The 18,763-nt window shown below is 43.3% G+C and overlaps 1 protein-coding gene across 3 annotated transcripts in view; it reads right to left on the bottom strand.

The window, feature by feature from the left end:
• The window catches only part of LOC141192334 (uncharacterized), a 732,001-nt gene that overhangs the window by 106,965 nt on the left and 606,273 nt on the right, over positions 1 to 18,763 (bottom strand). The gene's annotated exons all lie outside the window — the stretch shown is intronic.

Raw genomic sequence — 18,763 nt, 5'->3', positions numbered from 1 at the left:
CCACAGACACTTGGACGAGAAGGCATGGACAGGGGCGTTACATGTCGCTGACTGGGCACTGGGTAACTATGGTGACAGCAGGACAAGGGGCTGCTGTCCAAGTTTTACCGTCCCCACGAGTTGTGTGTTAATCCTCTTTATCTCGAACTTCCTCCACTGCTTCTGCCTCCTCAACCTCCTCTCGGTCCTCCACCTGCACCCAAAGCCTGTCTGGTAATGCCACCTGCTTTCTAACTGCGCAGAAGGAATCCTGCACACCTCCTTACTATGCTGGCAGCAGGGCTCAACGCATCAGTGTTTACTTTGAAATGTCTGGGAAATGTGAGTCACACAGCTGAGGAGTTTTGGTCAGCTCTGGAGACCCAGTTTCATGAAAGGTTGTCTCCACTGGACCTGCAACCAGGGAAGGCCATGTGCGACAATGCTGCAAACCTGGGTGCGGCACTTCGCAGGGGCAATGTCACACACGTGCCTTGTATGGCTCACGTGTTGGACCTGGTTGTCCAGCAATTTTTAGCCCACTATCCCGGACTAGATGGCCTTCTGCAGAGTGCACGGTCGCTGTGTGCTCACTTCCGCCGTTCGCATCCCGCAGTTCAACGACTTACATCTCTACAGAAGTCGTTGGGCCTGCCAGTTCACCGGCTGAAATGCGGTGTGCCGACACGGTGGAATTCAACTCTGCACATGTTGCAGCGACTGTGACAGCACCGACAAGCCCTGGTGCAATACGTTCTGACGTATAGCCTGGGCCAACGAGATCCAGAGGTGGGGCAAATCACGCTGGAGGAGTGGTCTCAGATCAGGGACCTATGCACCCTTCTGCACAGTCTTGAAATGGCGACGAAGATGTTTAGTGCTGACGATGCCATTATCAGCATGACTATTACGGTGATTTACATGCTGGAGCACATGTTAAACAGAATTCGGAGTCAGGTGGTGGGACAAGAGGAGGTGGAGGAAGTAGAGGAGGAGTCGTATGCGGAAGGGATAACATCTCCAAGGTCCAGACGGTTGGCAGCACCAAGGCGGCAGGCATGGGAGGGTGGGGGAGAGGGATTAACCAGGGCGCATGGTAGCAGCCAAACTGTTGAGGAAGGTGCAGGAGCCGAGGAAGAAGTGGAGGACGAACTGGCAATGGGCATGGAAGACTCATCAGATGAGGGAGACCTTGATCACATTTCTGTTGTGCGAGGTTGGAGGGAGAGGGCAGAGGAAGGAAGCATGATTCTTACCTCGCTACCAACACAACAATGACTTGGTCCTTCTGGATGCGCAAGACACATGAGTGCCTTCTTGCTGCACTACCTGCAACATGACCCCCGGATTGTCAGAATTCGAAGTAATCCCGACTACTGGGTTGCCACATTCTTAGATCCCCGGTACAAAAGTATATTTGCCGAAATAATTCCTGCCATAAAAAGGGTATTGACGAATGCAGGAGTATCTGTTGCAGAATCTTACATGTGCTTTTCCACAAAACACCAGTGGTGCACGTAGTGAATCTCACAGTTCTAACTTGCCAACGGTGGGACTGTCGAGTCTTCATCACTCAAACAGTAACAGTAACACAGTATCTGCTGGTAACAGCAATTTTGTGGAATCGTTTCACCACTTTTTTAGACCATCCTTTGCAAGGCCACAGGAGACAAGAAGTCTGACACATAGTCAATGCCTAGAGAGGATGGTACAGGAGAATCTCCAAGTGAACATCGAAGCCATGACTGTGTCACTGGACCCTTGCTCATTTTGGTATTCCAATCTTGAAAAATCGCCGGAGCTCGCCACTCACGCCTTGGAGATCTTGTCATGCCATGCAGCCAGCGTTCTCTCTGAACGTGTGTTCAGCGCTGCTGGTGGTGTGCTGACAGATAAGCGCACGCGGCTGTCCACTGAGAATGTAGACAGACTCACGTTCATAAAGATGATCAAATCATGGATTCGCAAGGACATTTCTACCCCTGTGTCATCCTTGGGAGACTAAAAGCTTGGGGATTTGGTAAAATCACCTCACCAACCATTTTAAGCAACAGTGGGGCAATTGATGCCACTTAACCCTAGAACGCATGACCATAAAAATCTACACTTTCACATACCTGGGGCCCTTTAGGCCCTTGTGCAAATAACATGGAATAACTCAAACTCAAATGACAAACAACTATATACATGAAGAATACCTAGAGTTTCAAAATTCTAACTAAAGCAATCTTGCAGAAAATAGAAAACAATTAACTGGGCGGGCCTGCAAGGCCACAGGTATGCGTTCTAGGGTTAAGTGGTGTCTGTGCCACAATTTTGGGAGTCCCCTTGCTGTGTCTTACGTGACGTTGGCATCGTCAATTCCAGGTGGGTTGGGTCGCACCCCCCCCTTTTAACTGTAAGAAACTACATACACTATGGCTTGGGGTAACACAGATGGTTGAGTCTGAAGAGCTGTTTACTCAGAGGTCTGCTCCAAATCTTCAGTGTCTGCTAGTCAGCGTAGAATTTTTAACTGCATCTAGCCTAGGCAATACTTTGGGCGTAGTAGCCCAGCTGCGAAGCAAGCTGCACCGCCTGTGTATCTAATAAGAATTTTTAAATTAATCTAGCCTAGCCAGACTGTGGGGACCCCCAACCAAACCCAGATGCTCAGCCCCCCTACCGCCCCCCTTTCATGGACAACCCAATAATGTAACTCTTACAACTGGATGGGTGAGGATCGGTCACAGCTTTATTAACTCTTTATACTCATTCCATTAGAAAGGCATTTTATTTCTAAAATAATTCAGCTTGTTGCAGCATGCCCTGGGTCCCCACTCCGGCAAGTTGGCCAACAAGTGTAACTCTCCAACATGTCCTTTCTATTTCCAGGCCACGGAGGATCCAGCGTACTCGTATGCAGGACTCTGACCCCCACCCATCACTCTTAACGCTTGTTCCACTCCGTCCTGGAGTCCTGACAGGAATATGTCCAGTCCAATATCCATTAAGTGAACACCGTCGGGCCGTATGAGGCCTGCTTTATCTCCTTCCAGTTGTCGGTGTCGTATCACTACACCGCCTCTGTCTCTTCTAAATTTTGCCATCCGAATATTTATTACCCGCCTTGTCCATTCGATGGCCGTGATGTCTCGCGCACCTTGCCATACCGCTATCGGCACAATCTCTGACCATACTATAGCTAATTTTGTGAAAAATTCTCTGAAGCGCTCAGTGTCTAGTTTCATTATTGCCATTAGTTATGCGCTCTTGTGATGACCTAGGTTGTTTCCCCCGGCCTGTATAACTAAGATGACCGGACCTCTTGCCTCTCTCCCTACCTTGATTACCTCCATTAGTACCTGTGGCCATAGCAGGCCTCTAATACCTCTCCAGTTGAAATATGTGTTATGAAACTCTAATTTCCTCCCGCCTGGGCGGACTTTCGCCCTTTTTTGTGCCCAATATATATACGAGTGGCCTATCACTCACACTGTTGGCTTAGCGTCACCTGTAAAAGAAACAAACCACGTTAGGATAACAAGTCCGGTCTTATGTATCTCGCCAAACACGTGGATCGCCATCTCCCTATCCTCTGAACTTCCGTTTCTGACAGTCCTGCTCTTGCTGCTTCCGTGGCCGCACCTATGCGGAATGAGTGTGTCCCGTAATCTTTGGGGTGGTTCCCTGCCGATGTTATGCATTTATTAAATATAGCTTGGAACAGGTATCTTGATAATGGCGTTCCATCAATGTGTGATACGAAGAAATTACTTTGTGATCTGATGGTTAGATATGTTTTTACTATTGTTACCCGCCTCAGTGTACCGTTTGTGGGTTGTAGAAGTACCCAAGTGCCCCTGCCCGCTGGAACCGTTTTCGATTGGTGTATGCGTACACGTATTGCATTATTGGCTATGACTACTTCCTGGTGTAATAAGCGTCCACTGGTGGTTATTTTGGATTGAGGGACTAATTCGCTTATACATAGCGCCCCGAAGAAGGCGATCACAAATGCAGTAGACATTAGTGTTGCTTCAAATTGTGAGTGTCATGTTAATGGTGTTAGGGATAAGATGTGAGAAATCAGTTTTAGTGACACGGGACGGGACGTCTACATTCCTGACTTGGCTGACCCCTTTTCCACCCTTTTATGGATTGTCTGATGATGAATCTTTGTCACATCTCCCCAATTCAGTAGTTGGAAGTGAAATGCTACTCCGGTCAGACACCGCTGCGCTGACGCCCCTGATATGCCCCTCATCATTAGCTGGTGGAGAAATTCTATGGTGACTTGTGATCTGGCTTGTTCACATTGGTCAACCCGTCTGCCTGCTACTAGTCGTGTCCACTCTTCCCATGCCTTACCGTATGCTTGCCACGTTGACGGGGCAACTGACGCTCTGATTAATGGCATCAACTATTCGCCACTAGATCCCATAGGGAGGGTGGGCAACTGTTGCCCGATGGGTGGGCGTTGTGGAAGAGCTCTGTGAAAATCTGCCAATTGAATTGTTATAAAGCGTTAGCAGCAGCTTTATACCCCTCAGCATAGTGGCTAGCGCGGACCCATACATTGTGTTTTAGGCACAGGAATACTAGCCTGCGTAGTAGGCCTAGCACTGGGAGAGACGATGATGCCATCTTATTAATGCAGTGCGCTAGGCTGGTGTTTTGTGTTATGAAGCGTATATTTTTGTTAGCCAGGCGCGCGCCCCATATTTCTATTGCTACCACTATTGGGAAAAATTATTTTCAGGGCTAGATGCAGCTAAAAATTATTATTAATTTCAAAGCTGGTGGAGCTTGGTATAGATGGCCTAATACAATGAGTCCCACACACTGCTAGAAGCCCAAATATTTTTTCAGAGGTAGATGCAGATAAAAATTATTTTTAATTTGCAACCTGATGGAGGTCAGTATAGATGGACTAATAGAGAAAGTCCCACACACTGCTAGAAGGCCAAATATTTTTTCAGAGCTAGATGCAGATAAAAATTATATTCAATTTGCAACCTGATGGAGGTCAGTATAGATGGACTAATAGAGAAAGTCCCACACACTGCTAGAAGGCCAAATATTTTTTCAGAGCTAGATGCAGATAAAAATTATATTCAATTTGCAACCTGATGGAGGTCAGTATAGATGGACTAATAGAACAAGTCCCACACACAGCTAGAAGCCCAAATATTTTTTCAGAGGTAGATGCAGATAAAAATTATATTCAATTTGCAACCTGATGGAGGTCAGTATAGATGGACTAATAGAACAAGTCCCACACACAGCTAGAAGCCCAAATATTTTTTCAGAGGTAGATGCAGATAAAAATTATTTTTAATTTGCAACCTGATGGAGGTCAGTATAGATGGACTAATAGAGAAAGTCCCACACACTGCTAGAAGGCCAAATATTTTTTCAGAGCTAGATGCAGATAAAAATTATATTCAATTTGCAACCTGATGGAGGTCAGTATAGATGGACTAATAGAACAAGTCCCACACACAGCTAGAAGCCCAAATATTTTTTCAGAGGTAGATGCAGATAAAAATTATTTTTAATTTGCAACCTGATGGAGGTCAGTATAGATGGACTAATAGAGAAAGTCCCACACACTGCTAGAAGGCCAAATATTTTTTCAGAGCTAGATGCAGATAAAAATTATATTCAATTTGCAACCTGATGGAGGTCAGTATAGATGGACTAATAGAACAAGTCCCACACACAGCTAGAAGCCCAAATATTTTTTCAGAGGTAGATGCAGATAAAAATTATATTCAATTTGCAACCTGATGGAGGTCAGTATAGATGGACTAATAGAGAAAGTCCCACACACTGCTAGAAGGCCAAATATTTTTTCAGAGCTAGATGCAGATAAAAATTATATTTAATTTGCAACCTGATGGAGGTCAGTATAGATGGACTAATAGAACAAGTCCCACACACAGCTAGAAGCCCAAATATTTTTTCAGAGGTACTGTAGATGCAGATAAAAATTATTTTTAATTTGCAACCTGATGGAGGTCAGTATTGATGGACTAATACAACAAGTCCCACACACAGCTAGAAGCCCAATATTTTTTCAGAGGTAGATGCAGAAAAAAATATATTCAGTTTGCAACCTGATGGAGGTCTGTATAGATGGATTAATAGAACAAGTCCCACACACAGCTAGAAGCCCAATATTTTTTCAGAGGTAGATGCAGAAAAAAATATATTCAGTTTGCAACCTGATGGAGGTCTGTATAGATGGATTAATAGAACAAGTCCCACACACAGCTAGAAGCCCAATATTTTTTCAGAGCTAGATGCAGAAAAAAATTATATTCAATTTGCAACCTGATGGAGGTCAGTATAGATGGACTAATAGAATGATGCTATGCCCAAAAGATTTTACTTCACTAGGTGCAGTAAAAAAATTGGTATTCTATACACAGGTGGTATATCTTGCAACACAGATAGGCTACTCCACTGACTAACACACTCTGCAATAGGCCAAAAAGGATTAGCTTTGCTAGATTCAGCCAAATGCTGTGAAAAAAACTTGCACAGCACTGGCACAGACCTGCCTGGCAAAAACTGATAGGAACTGATGTAACCTAGTCCTGAAAAGGACTCCAATTACAATTAGTCTTTACTCCCACAACCTATCTATTTAAGAGCACAGACCTACCTGATAAAAGTCATAGGAAATGCTGTAACCTAGTCCTTAAAAGGACTGCAATCACAACTATTCCCTACTCCCAAGCTATCTGTAGATTTGTGCGAAAATTGGCTTGAAATTAACAAGGTATAGCGCACACAGCAACAGCGGTGCCGTCTAACACGCAGCTGCAGCAGTGAGAAAATGGTGGCGACGGGGAAAATGGCTTGGTCTTATAGGGCAAGGAGATGTGACATACACTGCCAATGACACATGCCCTTGCTTGTGTGAAAAAAAGCACTTCGCTCCGTGTGTGCGCTGCTAATAGGCTGACAGATTGCACCTCCCCACTGTAAATGCGGGAAAGAGAAAAAAAAATGGAGATCTTCATTGTTCCTGCAGAGATCCATCCCCTGCCCCTCCCCCCACCCCGCTGTACACTCAAACTGCGTATTAACATTAATTTTCATCATTACTGAGAAAAAATCCAGTTATGATTTTGGTGCACGAACAGTTATCGAACATAACCTCGAACAGCCGAATTTTTCTCAAATTGTTCGTGTTCACCGAATGGCTCGAACACCGCCCAAAACAGCTCGAATTTGAGATTGGCGAACAGTTCGAGTAGAACAACGCTCATCTCTAGTGATAATACAAATAAAACATTGTTAGTTTCACGTGCAAAAAAAACGGGATCCCAATGTGCCTTGTTTCTGTGGACGCTGAAAAACGGTTTGACAGAATGCACTGGACTTTCTTGAAGAGCACCTTACGAAAAATTGGGTTGGGCTCTTTCTTATTATCTAAAATTCTATCCTTTTACACTGACCCTAAAGCGATAGGGTAAACGGCCTTCTATATGACACATTTTCTGTTAAAAATGAGACAAAGCAAGAGTGTCCCTTATCACCTCTCCTATACACATTGGTGATGGAACATTTCTCGGTAGCATTACAAAAAAATCCAGATATTAGTGGAGTTACTATAGGCTCACATCACTATAAACTAGCTCTATACGCAGATGACTTGTTGCTCTATTTTCAAACCCAATTATCTAATTCCCTTCTATACTAAAGGAATTTGAAGAATTTGGCCAAGTAAGCGATTTTAAAGTCAACTACTCTAAATCAGAAGCAATAACATAAGACAACAGCTAATTTTTAACTTTCCCTTTAAGTGGCAGAAAGACACATCTAAGTACCTCAGTACACAAATTCCAGGCAACATGGATGATCTGTATAGTTTAAATTATATCCCTGTCCTTGAACAAACTCTTCAAAATTGGTTGTATTTATGTGATAAAATGGACATTTTGCCAAAACTTCTTTATATATTCCAGATCGTTCCTGTCTGCGTTCCTCAGACCTTTTTCTCCCATTTCGACAACGCTATTAGGTAGTATGGGGAACGTCGAGGTCTAGGATACGTTTTAAAATATTGTGATGTTCCAAAAATAAAGGGGGTACTAGTATGCCTGATCTAAAAAAATTACCATCAATCTTTGATTCTTATTAGAGCAGTGGACTGGTTCACGTCTGTGGAACATAAGCAATGGGTGAAACTGGAAGGGGACGTCTATCCCTGGATACTCACATCTCTACCTTGGATTGACTAAATACATGTACAAACTAAACAATTACCAATACCCATTCAACACATTTTGAAAACATGGGATCAAGTCTTAATCTCTTCATCTATACCACGTAGGTTGGGTCCATTAATGCCCTTGTTTGGCAACCCAGATTTTCCCTCTGCTTCAGGTACGGGCTCATTTCTAATCTGGGACTGATCTGATGGGGTTAGATTGAGACATGTTCTCATGGGATCAGGCTCTTTTCCTTCATTTATAGAACTTCGTGGCTCCTTTCCAATTAGGAGTCTATCCTGCCTGACTTTTTTTCAGCTCAGGTCATTTATAAATTCTCACATGTTACTAGTATAAAGGATGAACTCACTCCGTTTGAACCCATAATCACTCAAGTAGGTCCTTGTTCTAAACTTCTATCTTGCATACACAGAGCAACACAAATGGACACCAGCAATGACCCTCTACCCTTTACTGGGGTTGGGAGAAGGAATTGGGTCGTCAAATTTCAGAGAAGGATAGGCAAAAAACATTCACACTCTCCCACAAATTATCTATTACTTGCCGTGCCCAGGAGAAAAACGATAAGATTTTATCTAGATGGCACCATTGTCGCACTATGCTATGTAGCATCTTCGGACTTGTGCTGGCGGTGTGGTGGTGCAGACGGGTCTGTGTTACATATATGGTGGGAATGCCCATCATCGTCGGATTCGGTGGACTACGTTGGACCTGCATGCTTCTTTTTTTTTTTGGGGGGGGGGGGGTTATTAAAATAGTGAACCAGGAAAAGTGTTGAGGAGTGTTTATTCAAATTAAGTATTTTTTCGTGGGTGTTTTTATTTTTGATTACTGGGTCAGTAATGGGTTTGTCTGATAGACACCTCTCCATTACTATCACCAGAGTTTGATGCCAGCTGTGATTTTTGACAAACCACAGCTGCCATTAACCCCAAGATACTTTACACCAATTGTCAATGCATCTGGGCAATAGGGAAGAGCAAAGGCAAAAAGCCATAATTGGTGCATCTCATGTGATGCTCCACTTCTGGGGCAGCTATGAGCTGGTATTTTTAGGCTGGGGAGGGCCCAATAACAAGGGACCTTCCCAACTTGATAATATCAGCTCTCAGCTGTCTGCTTTACCTTTGCTGGTTACAAAAAAATAGAGGGAACCCATGTTGTTGTTTTTTAATTATTTATTAGGTTAAACAAGGCTCAACTCCCTTTAGCTCCAGATGAAAGGCTCTAAAGGATGCAAATTTATAACATATAGGGGGTTGTGAAATGATATATCTGCAGGACATCTATCTCTTATCTATCATATCTCTAACATCTTTCTATCGATAACTGTATATAAGATTGTTTTCTTAGTTTTGTAATCAGCTTTTAGTTACATAGAGGATTATAGTCAGTAAAAGATGATGTTAATAACGTATTGTATATGGATGCAGGCGAGAAAAACATTGCACACTCGCATGACACTCGTCTAACTATTCGAGATGAACATCGGAGCGATTTATAATCCGCTGATGTGAACGAACCCTCAGCCGGACTCTTCTGAACATAGTCTTTCAAAGCCGCCCTACCTGGAAGGGGTTAAACATACGAGATTTCGGCCTTTTAGCTCCTGGTATGAAGTGGATAGCACAATCATATGCCGTCATATAGTAGACGTCCGGTAACTGGTAATAATCACCTCATGTGTCGTCTATTTGTCTCCAAGCAGGAAAATCCCACTTTACATTCCTCACATAAAACTGTAGAAAAGGCGGCGCGGGGTAATTGTGCCCGTAGTGAGGGGCAAATAATGCCGGAAATGTCACTGACTGCGGAGACGTCTCCATGTAGCGTCTTCACTCCGGATATCACTGTACAGGAGCCGCACTGTTCACACTGTGCATCCACTGAGGCCCCTGATCATGTGACCTCTGACTCCTCCCCTCCTGTGACCTCATCACAGCTCCTGTGCGCACAGAGCAGCCATATATGTGGTGGAGGCTCTGCAGGTGGAGGTATGTGGAGACCCCCATTACTGGGCGCAGGGGGCATTAACCCCTTCAGCACGGAGGCTCTTTTGGGGTCTCTGTGTGGTGTGAACAGTGAGGTAACAGCTGTGGACAGAATGCGGCTTAGCTGGTTCCCGTCCACATTAGATCCATTCAGACGACTGCAGGATGAAGGACAGAAGCCCAGAGAAGTCCTCACACAACGCCATTATTCCTCTCCTAGTTCCAGCACAGTAATGTAGATAGTTAACCATATATTCATCAGGTGCATAGTAATAAACCACTCTACCCAAGTTTGGGTCCCAAAATATGAGAAAGTGGAAATATATGCCACTCCATGCGATAAATATGTATGCTATCACAAACCACAGGAGTTTTGTTGGCAATAATAAAAAGGCAAATATTTTATTAAACATATACAGACATGGGACATACAAGAAGGAACAACCCGGCATGAGAAGTGGGGCTGCATAAATACATATATGTAGATACACCAATCATAAAGAGTAAAAGTAACAATGGATAAAAACAAGTGCCACAATATTGAACCCTTCGTGGGATAGTTGTCTGAGTGCTGTGTACGGAAAAAGTCTAAAGAAAATCTAAAGTTCTAAAGAACATTTTGTATATTTAGTATAACAAATCGTATCAGCACATAGACTCCTAAGATCAAAATTCAGATCATGATATTGCACGCTTACCCATTGTTAAATAGCAGCCACACAAGAAAAAAATCCCCAACGCACGTTTCGCTTTGTGTATTTGATCGCTTCCTCGGGGGGAATGCAGAAAAGGACCTTCCATGCCGATTTAAGTATGTTCAGGACCTGCGATCACATGGTCACAGTGGACCAATCACGTAATGGTATATCGGCGCATGCGCACTGAGCCGTGTGCGTCAGCCGCACCGCCCACGGCTATCAAGGCAGACTGCACGTGTCCGGAAGAGCAGGGTGAGTAACCATGGCTCCCAGACAACAAACAGGCTCCATAAAGATGCCGGGGGCGGAGCGGGGACAACAGACAGCGCAGCACACACGCACACACCATTAAACACAGATTAATGGCAACAACTAATACATATATTTATAAGAGAAAGCACCAAATGACAATTGTAAATCCAGTCAGAGTGGTATGAATTCATAAATTGAAGGATGATGCCAATTCATGATGCAGGATAATAAATCAAGCTATGGAAGAAAAAGAAAAAAATAAATATACACAGGACAAGAAGCATAATAAAACATTAAAAATGTGGAAACATAAAATAATAAAAATAAATGTACCAAAGGGTTACTGTTGTTCACAAAAACGGGGCGAAGCTTAACGTTTCGTTAAGGCCATTGGGAAACATAGTTCCCAGTTCTGTTATCCATTTGGCCTCTCTCTGAGCTGAAAGTTTTTTTATATTGCCTCCTCGGATGCCACCATGGATGGCCTCAATTCCCCGTACCATGAAGGTTTTGGGTTACTATCATGATGTTGCCTAAAATGGCGTGGGATAGTTTTTAAAGAAGGGATGCCTGTCACCGTCCTTGCTGCACCAATGTCTCTCACATGCTCCCTAATCCTCACCCGCATTTCTCTAGATGTGAGTCCGATGTATATTTTTCCACACCCGCAGGTTGCATGGTATACAACATTAGAGGTCCCACATGAGATGAATTCATTAATCTTATAGTTGCGGTTTCCCGAGGAATTAGAGAACTCAGTACTGCGAGAGACATTGGTGCACGCCAGACAGTGACCACATGGCACGCATCCCTTTCTTGGTCCCCTTGACCCAAAAGGATTAGGTCTGGGCGCAACATAGTGACTTTTAACCAGAATATCTTTAATATTTCTGCATCTCCTGGAAGTCATAAGAGGAGATGCTGAAATATACGGATCCAGTGAAGGTTCATTCAATAAAATCGACCAATGTCGTTGCATAATTGTTCTCATAAGTGACCAGTCTTGATTATATGTGGAGATAAATCTAGGTGGTCCAAAATTTTCCTTTGATTTAATAATGGGGCCTAACAATTTATTACGTGAGGTAGCCCTCGCTCTCCTATACCCTTGTTTAACACAACGTTTGCTGTAACCTCTCTCCGCAAACCGTTGGAAAAGGTCCATAGCCTGTTCCTCAAATTTAGCCTCAGAAGAGCAAATCCGCTTCATCCTGAGAAATTGACCAACTGGGACAGCCCTGACTGTAGAAACATTATGTGCTGAATCGGCATGTAATAATGCATTCACTGATGTGGATTTTCGATAGACATCAGTTTGGATATATCCTTGTTCGTCTACCCCAAGGGAGATATCCAAAAAATCAATTTTTTTAGCACTATATTGGAAGGTCAGTTTAATGTTAAAGGGGTTGTCATTAAGTTGGTCCATGAATTGCTCCAGCTCAGAGGCGGTGCCTTGCCAAATAATGAAAAGATCATCAATATATCTTAGCCAGCACTGCACATGGCTGGCGGCCCGCGCCCCCGCATCACCAAACAAACACCTCTCCCAGAAACCAAGGAAAAGGTTTGCGTACGCGGGCGCACAGGCCGCCCCCATGGCAGTGCCGCGTCTCTGCAAATAAAAAGTGTCTTTAAAAACAAAAAAATTTTGTGTGTTAACACAAACCGGAGCAACTCAAGGACCAAATCACCCAATTGGCTGTCCCAGTTTGAACTCCCCAGGAAGAAGCGGACCGCTCTAATGCCATCTTCATGGTCAATGCAGGTGTAAAGGGATTCAATATCCGCAGTAACCAACAACATATCTGATTCCACAAAGATCCCGTCCACCCTTCCCAGCACATCCGTCGTGTCCCTAACAAATGACGGTAAGGTTTCCACCATAGGTTTTAAATAGTAATCTATAAACTTACATACTGGTTCACATAACCCATCTATTCCTGACACGATCGGACGGCCAGGAGGGTCAACGGGATCCTTGTGGACTTTTGGAAGGAGGTAAAAGGTTGGGATTTTTGGGTATTTAACCATTAGTCCCTCAAAAATTTGTTTTGTGATAATCCCTTGATCAAAGGCTTCGCAGAGTATGGAGTGCAGCTGAGCCGAAAAAGAAGCGAGGGGTGAGAAAGCTAGTTTTTCATAAGTGTTTCTATCTCTCAGTTGTCTGAGAGCCTTTCTCATATTTGTTTATAGGCCAGATAACGATATTTCCCCCCTTGTCCGCAGCCTTGAAGACTACATCATCAAGTGCCTGCAGCTCCTTCAAGGCTTGTCTTTGTCTGTAGCTAAGATTACCATGTCTTGGTTGTGTAGAGATTTTCTTGAAATCATCCAAAACTAATTTAGTGAAGATTTCAACAGCTGGACATAGGGACAAGGGGGGAAACCTCGTTGATCTGGGTATAACATCCTGAGGAAACATACCTTGTTTCTCAATACTCTGCTCTTGTAATAATTCCTCCAAAATGGAGAGGGCCTCCCGCTCAGCTGTACTATCCAGGCCAAAATCCAATGTACCACGATTATGTAGTTTTTTCATGATCAATTTACGGGAGAAGATATAAAGATCTTTCATGGCTGTAAACAGATGAAATGGGTTAGTTGGTGCAAAGGACAGACCTCTACTCAGTACTTCGCATTGTGCTGAACTGAGATTATGTGATGATAAATTAATTACCTGTAGGCTTGTCTTAGTTTTTTTATCCTGTTGATTGTTTGTCAAATTCTTACGTTTAGCGGCCAATCTAGTTTTGTTGTATCTAAAAATAGGGGTTTGGCCATCATTTCCCTCCATATTTGTCTTTGTTTGACTTTCATCCACAGATGTAAGGGATACACTCGATCCTGATCTGGAGCGAGATCCAGGTCTAGTGTAATAAATAGTACGTGATCGACTAGTATTCATCTTCCACTTATAAACCCGACTGGTCGCTTTGTCATTTAAGTCTCTCTGGAACTTCTTAGTTTTGGTAGATACAATTTCTTTCTCCCATAATTGGAGATCATGATCTAACTCTTCACTGAGTTTTTTCAATGCGTCAGCTGATAATTCCTTTTTTAAGATCTCCTGTAATTCCTCTATTTCGTTTTCGAGGCTATTCAATGTAGTTTGATTAAAGTTACATAGTAGTTCCATAAAACCTTTTGCACATGAGTCTGCCAAGTCCTCCCATTTGGACTTGAAGACATCATCTTCCAGAGGGAAGGACGGGAACACCTGCACCCTCAATCCACGGGGAATTAATCCTCTTTGAATATACTTCTCGAGGAAGGCACGATTCCACCATATTTTAATCCTTTTATTTAAAAGGCTCTTAAGTCTCACCACCGTTTGTTGTAAACCCTTGTCACTGGTATCAATCATAAAGCCAGAGTCATCCTTGAACACTTCATTTAATTTAAGGAGCCACGCCTGATCACGGGCCCTAAAGTCCATATTACCCTTTGAATCTGCTGTGAAGGACACAGAAAGATAGACAGTTAACCATATATTCATCAGGTGCATAGTAATAAACCACTCTACCCAAGTTTGGGTCCCAAACTATGAGAAAGTGGAAATATATGCCACTCCATACGATAAATATGTATGCTATCACAAACCACAGGAGTTTTGTTGGCAATAATAAAAAGGCAAATATTTTATTAAACATATACAGACATGGGACATACAAGAAGGAACAACCCGGCATGAGAAGTGGGGCTGCATAAATACATATATGTAGATACACCAATCATAAAGAGTAAAAGTAACAATGGATAAAAACAAGTGCCACAATATTAAACCCTTCGTGGGATAGTTGTCTGAGTGCTGTGTACGGAAAAAGTCTAAAGAAAATCTAAAGTTCTAAAGAACATTTTGTATATTTAGTATAACAAATCGTATCAGCACATAGACTCCTAAGATCAAAATTCAGATCATGATATTGCACGCTTACCCATTGTTAAATAGCAGCCACACAAGAAAAAAATCCCCAACTCACGTTTCGCTTTGTGTATTTGATCGCTTCCTCGGGGGGAATGCAGAAAAGGACCTTCCATGCCGATTTAAGTATGTTCAGGACCTGCGATCACATGGTCACAGTGGACCAATCACGTAATGGTATATCGGCGCATGCGCACTGAGCCGTGTGCGTCAGCCGCACCGCCCACGGCTATCAAGGCAGACTGCACGTGTCCGGAAGAGCAGGGTGAGTAACCATGGCTCCCAGACAACAAACAGGCTCCATAAAGATGCCGGGGGCGGAGCGGGGACAACAGACAGCGCAGCACACACGCGCACACCATTAAACACAGATTAATGGCAACAACTAATACATATATTTATAAGAGAAAGCACCAAATGACAATTGTAAATCCAGTCAGAGTGGTATGAATTCATAAATTGAAGGATGATGCCAATTCATGATGCAGGATAATAAATCAAGCTATGGAAGAAAAAGAAAAAAATAAATATACACAGGACAAGAAGCATAATAAAACATTAAAAATGTGGAAACATAAAATAATAAAAATAAATGTACCAAAGGGTTACTGTTGTTCACAAAAACGGGGCGAAGCTTAACGTTTCGTTAAGGCCATTGGGAAACATAGTTCCCAGTTCTATTATCCATTTGGCCTCTCTCTGAGCTAAAAGTTTTTTTATATTGCCTCCTCGGATGCCACCATGGATGGCCTCAATTCCCCGTACCATGAAGGTTTTGGGGTTACTATCATGATGTTGCCTAAAATGGCGTGGGATAGTTTTTAAAGAAGGGATGTCTTCAGCGAACAATGCGAAGTACTGAGTAGAGGTCTGTCCTTTGCACCAACTAACCCATTTCATCTGTTTACAGCCATGAAAGATCTTTATATCTTCTCCCGTAAATTGATCATGAAAAAACTACATAATCGTGGTACATTGGATTTTGGCCTGGATAGTACAGCTGAGCGGGAGGCCCTCTCCATTTTGGAGGAATTATTACAAGAGCAGAGTATTGAGAAACAAGGTATGTTTCCTCAGGATGTTATACCCAGATCAACGAGGTTTCCCCCCTTGTCCCTATGTCCAGCTGTTGAAATCTTCACTAAATTAGTTTTGGATGATTTCAAGAAAATCTCTACACAACCAAGACATGGTAATCTTAGCTACAGACAAAGACAAGCCTTGAAGGAGCTGCAGGCACTTGATGATGTAGTCTTCAAGGCTGCGGACAAGGGGGGAAATATCGTTATCTGGCCTATAAACAAATATGAGAAAGAGGCTCTCAGACAACTGAGAGATAGAAACACTTATGAAAAACTAGCTTTCTCACCCCTCGCTTCTTTTTCGGCTCAGCTGCACTCCATACTCTGCGAAGCCTTTGATCAAGGGATTATCACAAAACAAATTTTTGAGGGACTAATGGTTAAATACCCAAAAATCCCAACCTTTTACCTCCTTCCAAAAGTCCACAAGGATCCCGTTGACCCTCCTGGCCGTCCGATCGTGTCAGGAATAGATGGGTTATGTGAACCAGTATGTAAGTTTATAGATTACTATTTAAAACCTATGGTGGAAACCTTACCGTCATTTGTTAGGGACACGACGGACGTGCTGGGAAGGGTGGACGGGATCTTTGTGGAATCAGATATGTTGTTGGTTACTGCGGATATTGAATCCCTTTACACCTGCATTGACCATGAAGATGGCATTAGAGCGGTCCGCTTCTTCCTGGGGAGTTCAAACTGGGACAGCCAATTGGGTGATTTGGTCCTTGAGTTGCTCCGGTTTGTGTTAACACACAATTTTTTTGTTTTTAAAGACACTTTTTATTTGCAGAGACGCGGCACTGCCATGGGGGCGGCCTGTGCGCCCGCGTACGCAAACCTTTTCCTTGGTTTCTGGGAGAGGTGTTTGTTTGGTGATGCGGGGGCGCGGGCCGCCAGCCATGTGCAGTGCTGGCTAAGATATATTGATGATCTTTTCATTATTTGGCAAGGCACCGCCTCTGAGCTGGAGCAATTCATGGACCAACTTAATGACAACCCCTTTAACATTAAACTGACCTTCCAATATAGTGCTAAAAAAATTGATTTTTTGGATATCTCCCTTGGGGTAGACGAACAAGGATATATCCAAACTGATGTCTATCGAAAATCCACATCAGTGAATGCATTATTACATGCCGATTTAGCACATAATGTTTCTACAGTCAGGGCTGTCCCAGTTGGTCAATTTCTCAGGATGAAGCGGATTTGCTCTTCTGAGGCTAAATTTGAGGAACAGGCTATGGACCTTTTCCAACGGTTTGCGGAGAGAGGTTACAGCAAACGTTGTGTTAAACAAGGGTATAGGAGAGCGAGGGCTACCTCACGTAATAAATTGTTAGGCCCCATTATTAAATCAAAGGAAAATTTTGGACCACCTAGATTTATCTCCACATATAATCAAGACTGGTCACTTATGAGAACAATTATGCAACGACATTGGTCGATTTTATTGACTGAACCTTCACTGGCTCCGTATATTTCAGCATCTCCTCTTATGACTTCCAGGAGATGCAGAAATATTAAAGATATTCTGGTTAAAAGTCACTATGTTGCGCCCAGACCTAATCCTTTTGGGTCAAGGGGACCATGAAAGGGATGCGTGCCATGTGGTCACTGTCTGGCGTGCACCAATGTCTCTCGCAGTACTGAGTTCTCTAATTCCTCGGGAAACCGCAACTATAAGATTAATGAATTCATCTCATGTGGGACCTCTAATGTTGTATACCATGTAACCTGCGGGTGTGGAAAAATATACATCGGACTCACATCTAGAGAAATGCGGGTGAGGATTAGGGAACATGTGAGAGACATTGGTGCAGCAAGGACGGTGACAGACATCCCTTCTTTAAAAACTATCCCACGCCATTTTAGGCAACATCATGATAGTAACCCCAAAACCTTCATGGTACGGGGAATTGAGGCCATCCATGGTGGCATCCGAGGAGGCAATATAAAAAAACTTTTAGCTCAGAGAGAGGCCAAATGGATAATAGAACTGGTAACTATGTTTCCCAATGGCCTTAACGAAACGTTAAGCTTCGCCCCGTTTTTGTGAACAACAGTAACCCTTTGGTACATTTATTTTTATTATTTTATGTTTCCACATTTTTAATGTTTTATTATGCTTCTTGTCCTGTGTATATTTATTTTTTTCTTTTTCTTCCATAGCTTGATTTATTATCCTGCATCATGAATTGGCATCATCCTTCAATTTATGAATTCATACCACTCTGACTGGATTTACAATTGTCATTTGGTGCTTTCTCTTATAAATATATGTATTAGTTGTTGCCATTAATCTGTGTTTAATGGTGTGCGCGTGTGTGCTGCGCTGTCTGTTGTCCCCGCTCCGCCCCCGGCATCTTTATGGAGCCTGTTTGTTGTCTGGGAGCCATGGTTACTCACCCTGCTCTTCCGGACACGTGCAGTCTGCCTTGATAGCCGTGGGCGGTGCGGCTGACGCACACGGCTCAGTGCGCATGCGCCGATATACCATTACGTGATTGGTCCACTGTGACCATGTGATCGCAGGTCCTGAACATACTTAAATCGGCATGGAAGGTCCTTTTCTGCATTCCCCCCGAGGAAGCGATCAAATACACAA

The sequence above is a fragment of the Phyllobates terribilis genome, unplaced genomic scaffold (assembly GCF_046119375.1).
Source record: "Phyllobates terribilis strain yellow unplaced genomic scaffold, ASM4611937v1 Scaffold_60__1_contigs__length_8166268, whole genome shotgun sequence".
NCBI lineage: Eukaryota > Metazoa > Chordata > Amphibia > Anura > Dendrobatidae > Phyllobates > Phyllobates terribilis.
The sequence above is the reverse complement of the archived record's forward strand: the minus strand, read 5'-3'. Positions and strand labels throughout refer to the sequence as shown.